The following is a 6,362-nucleotide window of genomic DNA, read 5'->3' as shown; positions in this document are numbered from 1 at the left end:
ATATAAAGTATTATAATTGAACTCCTAAATATGGAGTGAACTATAATAACTCACTCCACATCGACTTCTATCGGCGACTCAGACACACCTTTATGAGTCATTTGGTCGAAGGTTACATGGATACCTGAGAATATTAAATTATGTTTGAGAATAGAATGTCTAAGAATTAAAGATAACTATGTTTGATTGTGAATGAAAAATTCTACCATAATTTTATGAACAAAAATTATTTTTGTATTTAATTTATAGGTTAAATGACAAAAAAGTATATGAACTTCCAAAAAGGGTTCAAAAATATCTTTATCATTAATTTTGGATAATACCATTAAAATTTTGTTTAAAAAGTACCCATATACTATTGAAAAATTTCATAAATATCCTTAAGTTTAAAAAAAGTTAAAAAAATATTCTCATTTATCCAAATTTAATACCAATTTCTCACCAACTAAAATTTTAAGTTAAAATCATAGTTTTAAATGCATTTGACTATTAACAGAGAATGATAGATCACGAACACAACTAATAGTAATAGTTATAATTGTAATTAACAAACAATTAATTGTCAAATAAAAAAAATTATTTTTATTATTAACATACACTGATATTCTGTTACACGAGATTTTTTTTATTCGACTAACTATTGTTTTAGTATGTTTTAAGAATAATTTTTTACTTTGGAATTTTGTGATATTTTGTGGAATTTTATGGTTTAACAAAGGTTTAAAATATAAATGTTGATGGATATATCAAAGTCTTAATTTTACAAAAATTTTGACTTCTTGGATATTTCTGAAAAAAAAATATAAAAACAAAAAATTCAAAAATAAATTTAAATCAGTAAATAAATATTATTATTTTCAAATAAGGAAACATGTTTATTATTTATATTATATTTATATTAGTGTTATTTTAGTGTCTAGTTTTTGTGATTCGTGGATTTTTCTACGATGTAATGAAAATATTAATTTAACATTTCTATTGATATTGCACTTGTGAAAATACCTACAGAAATATCAAAATATCGATTTAAACTTAAACTATGGTTTTAACTTAAAATTTTTGTTTTTATTTTGGGTGTTAAGAAATTTGGTGTAAAAATTGGATAAACGAGAGTACTTTTCACTTCTTCTTCTTCTTTTTTTTTTTTTTTTTTAATGTTGAAGGGCATTTATGAAACTTTTCAATAGTTCAAAGGTATTTTAAAAATAAAACTTTAACGGGATACATAAACTAACAGTAAGAGTATTTTTGAACCATTTTCGAAAGTTAGAATATTTTTTAAAACTTTCGAAACTTTAAGAATATTTTTGAAACAAACAACAATGTTGGAAACACTTTTTTATAATTTAAATTAAATAGATCAGTCTTATATGATTTTAATTGATTAATTAATTAAAAATAAATATTTTTTAGCATATCCACGAAAATTAATAAATTAAGAATCAAGAATAATTTTAATTATATTTTTTAAATCGGGTAACTTATAATAAAAAAATTAACCAACTAATATATTTAACAAACAACATATTAATTATAATCCAATACTTAATCATAATTAATTACATCCAACATAGTCATTTTTTTATAATTAATTAATATAATAAAATATACTTTATAAAAACTATTATATATAAATAAAAATACTATTTTTTATATAAATGTGATAGGTTAATAATGAATGAAGTAATAGAAATTAATCACAATAAATAATTACAATAATTTATGTAAATATAACAAAAACTCAAAATATTTAAAGCACATATAACAAATTAAGAAAAATTAATCACGTGACATCATTTTTTTCATAAATTTCATCTCCTTGTCATTTATATTTTCTTTGCGATTTTTTAATCCTGGATCATTTCGGTATAATTAAGGTCTGAAATCGAATAAAATAAAAGTAAAATTCTTTCTTCTGGTCAGTGTATCTCAGTGCAATTAAGGCCCAAAATCGAATAACTAAAGGAATAATTCTTTCATCCTAGGGTTCTCGGAACATTATATACCCAAGATCAAATGAATTGAAAGCAAAAATTTTTCATCCCGGGGCATCTCGGTGCAATTAAGGTTCAAGATCATGTATCATGATATACACAATTGTTTAAATTTGATAGTCATTATTTTAAATGAAGTATAAGATCATGTAAATCTACACTTCTATCTTTCATCTCAGGCCATGTCGAGGCAATGTATGCTCGAGATCGAGTGAATTAAAGGCATAATTCTTTCGTCCCGGGGCATGGTATGCCCCAGATCATGTATCGCGCGCGTGTGGTCGATTTATCGTATGTTGATTGGAATAATTTTTGTATTTTACATTGTGAGCCTGTGGATTTTTTCCGTTTTCAAAAATTGTTTTATGTAGTGTAAATATTTTATCGATTTATTATATTTCTTAAAAAAAATCCCAAATAATTAAGTAATTATTAAGAATCAATAATAATTATATATGTTAACAAGGAAGGAGCAAATTAAAATTTATCTCAATAAATAATTGTTTTGATTATATAAGAAAATAATAAGTAATCAACCAGTAGTATTGAAAAAAAATATTAATATATTTATTATTGATTTATTAAAATAAATATTTATATTTGTATTGTTAAATTTAGTATTAAATAATGAATTATATTGAAGTTAAATTAGATTTAAAATGGAAAACATATGAAAAGGGAAAAAGAGAAATTCACAATTACGTAAATTTTGTCGCAAAGAAAAATGGAAAACATATGTCTTATCCTCAAGTAAAATGTTGAAGCTATAAAACAAACGTGAATTTTGCATGCATTGGTACCTTAATTCTCATGGAGAAAACATTTCAATGGGTTGTTTTCATGGAAGATTTTCTGCAAGAGAATTCACAAATAACATCCTAATTCTATGTTTCTTTGCTTGGGAATAAAGTTTTTTTCTAGACATCTTCATTTTCTATACATAAATATTTTTTTGTTCCCTTACTTCTCTCTTTCTCCCGTTCAACGATAAATTTTGGACCAATCACAAATTTGTCACAGTTATTTACCAAATTAATGACGAAAATACAAATAATTGAACTTGGGACTAATTAATAGTTGACATGTCTCCCAAATTAAAATAAGACATAAATGGCAAATTCTGATAACGCCACGTGTTTTCATCAAAATCGTTGAATCAAGTTAATTATTAGGCTTTTAACTAAGCCTATAGAGATCTCTATTTACATATTGGACATTATATTGCCATCATTTTCACAAAAATTCTAATGGGCTACAAATTTACACAAATATTGAGCTGAAATGATAAAACTACCCACGTTTAATATATATTAATATCGGAGAAAAAAAAGAAAATACAAAAAGTGGAAAGATCCCTATTTTAAAATATATATATATATATATATATATATATATATAAACATTTTATTCCACAATTATTATTTAGAGAAACTTTCTTAAATATAACAAATTACTTAAATATTTACGATCATGTAACAAAACTGCCATTTTTTAAATATTTCAGATTTCTCCTTCCATCATTTTCTCCCCTGCGATTTTTTATCGTCTTTTTCTTTGTAGTAATGCAGTTTCTTCCACCTTTCTTTTTTTAGATTTAGGTAACCAAATCTATTTCTTTTTATTCCTGTTTCTTTTTTTTTTTTTCATTGTATCTTCTTTTCTTTTTTAAACCGATGATGTATAAAGAATCTTGAAAAAATTGGTTAGACATTTAAATTAGAGTAACCAAAAACTAAAAGATTGTATATAAAGAATATTGAAAAAAATCGTCTTTCCTTTTCTAGGCAGATGGTATATAAATAATCTTGAAAAAATTGGTTAGGGATTTAAACTAGAGTAACCAAAATTAAAAGATCGTATATAATGAATATTAAAAAAAAATCGTCTATACCAAATTTTGAAAAAAAAATCTAGACGATCGTGAAGGAAAATCTAAACATTGTGTAGCCAAATCTAAACGATCCTATACCAAATTTTGAAAAAAAAAAGATTTGGAACCCCAAATCTAAACGATAACAAATCGTGTTACCAAATATATTACGCGCATTGTTGACGAGACATTTTTTGTATTTTACACGGTAGGCCTCTGGGCTTTTTCCATTTTCGGAATTGTTCTATACAATGTAAATACTTTGCCGCTTTTTTATATTTTTAAAAAGACCCCTATTATTTATATTTAAAACTTACCTATTTAGTCTATTAATTATTTTAATAATGTTTATTTTCATTTTATTTTAAATTGTCATTTATTAGATATTCTATGTAAATATGCTATATAATCAAAATTCAATTATAATAAAATTATAATCAAAATTTCCCCCCAATTATTTTTCTTCCTGTGACTTTAGTCAAAATTTCTTCCAATATACTCTCTCTTTGTCCAAACTCTCTCTCCGTTTCCGAGCTCTCTCCATCCTTTATTTCTTATTTTGTTGTCTCCTTCAAGTTTTTCGTTGAGTGCATATTTATTTTATATTATTAATTTTGTTTGTATGAAATTGTAAATTATAGTATGTCGGTGAAGTTTTCTGATTAAGAAAATTTACAGTGAATAAAGTATATGTATCGCGTATTTTCTTTCCGTTTTGCATTGTTTTTCATATATCCCACGCATTTTACTAATTCTAATTTATAATCACTATATTAAATCCATATATTTTGAATTGTTTTCCATATGTTAAAGGGAAAGTATATCAGATGAAGAAAAAAAAAACTCATAGCACCTCCTTTTTGCATATTGCGAATATGAAAAATATGACAAGTAATTAATGATATTAAATGGTTATTAGACGGTTATCGAAAGGCTATTAGATGGTTATCCACTTTAAAATTTTCTATTTTTATGATTTATAAAATGTAGTGACGTTAACTCTATTATCATAAATTCTTTTGCTATTTTTACAAGTACCCCTATATTAAAAGTTAATTTGATAAATTCTTTGAACTCCCAACAACATAATAACATGTTATCCTTAACTCCCGATATTTTTATGTATGGTGTCAAAAGTTCCCTCATTTATTTTAGATATCTAACTTCTGACACTAGTATATGATGTTGGGAGTTATTGCTTACTTTCGATGCTGTCCATAATCCATTGGGGGAGACAATATTTTCCCGACGACCCATTTTATTTTTTTGGAAAATTCTCATTTTCTTGTAGCGATTGTTTAATTAATTAATATAATACTATTACATAAGATTTTCATGGTTTAAATTAAATACAAACATAATTTTTGTTCATAAAATTATTCTATATAAAGCATTTTCTAACAAACATAGATTCTTTGATTTCTAGACATCCTATTTTCAGGTATCTTGTATATTCAGGAATCTACAAAACCTTAAAAATTTCCGAACAATTTTAATACTCGAAAACATCCTTTTTGAACTTGAGGATGGCTGAATGGAAGTTGAAACCGCCTCAAAGGATCCGGCTTTAGTTAGGGGAATAAAAGCCCTTTCAATGAAGAAAGAGAAAAGCAAATAGTAACCAAGGCATCATGACAAACTAATATTATTTTTAAAATTGTTTGTGTTAATTTGTTTACTTTTTTATTTATAGGACAAATTGCAAAAACTATTTCTAAAGTATGGTGGTAGTTTGCAAACTTAACAAATAGTCGCAAAATTCTAATACTAAAAAGTGAACCTCCAAATTTATATAATTTTAAACTCTTATTATATAAGTTTGAGGTTTAAATATTTACAATCGAAAGTTTAAAAGTATAATTACAACTACTACCCTACTTAAAATTATATTTCTAATTATTATATGCAATATAGTGTCTAATAGAAAGGAAAAACACGAAAGTCCAAATTCAAAAACCAAATGAAATTTTTACGGCCTTAATTTTTAAAAGGGTAATTATAATAGATAACATTTTTTAGAATAATTACTAAGTATGTAGCAATATTTTAAAAAAAAAATTACAAATATAGCAAAGTCTATCGGTGATAGACTTCTATCGTTGATAGACTCTTATGGTTTATAAGTGATAAACCAACATTTGCTACATGGTCCATCAGTGATAGACTCCTATCATTGATAGATTTTGCTATATTTGTAATTTTTTTAAAATATTGTTATATACTTAATTATTTTGAATATAATTCCTACGTTTGCAACTATTCTATTTTAAAAGTTAAAAATAAAGATTAGAATGGTTAAGTGACCTTTGATTTTTTATTTCCAAAATTTAGCATATAACTATTATTATTACTTATGATCTTTATTTTGTTTTTACCTAATTTTAAAACGTGTTTTCCAATAGCAAGTTCGAGTTTAATTTTTCTTTTAAAATTTATTTTTATTTATGAAATTGGACCAAAAATTTAAATATAAACTTAAAGAAATTAGATAAAAACCA

This window comes from Cucumis melo, chromosome 6, assembly GCF_025177605.1.
Source record: "Cucumis melo cultivar AY chromosome 6, USDA_Cmelo_AY_1.0, whole genome shotgun sequence".
Lineage (NCBI taxonomy): Eukaryota > Viridiplantae > Streptophyta > Magnoliopsida > Cucurbitales > Cucurbitaceae > Cucumis > Cucumis melo.
This window is presented reverse-complemented; position numbering follows the sequence as displayed.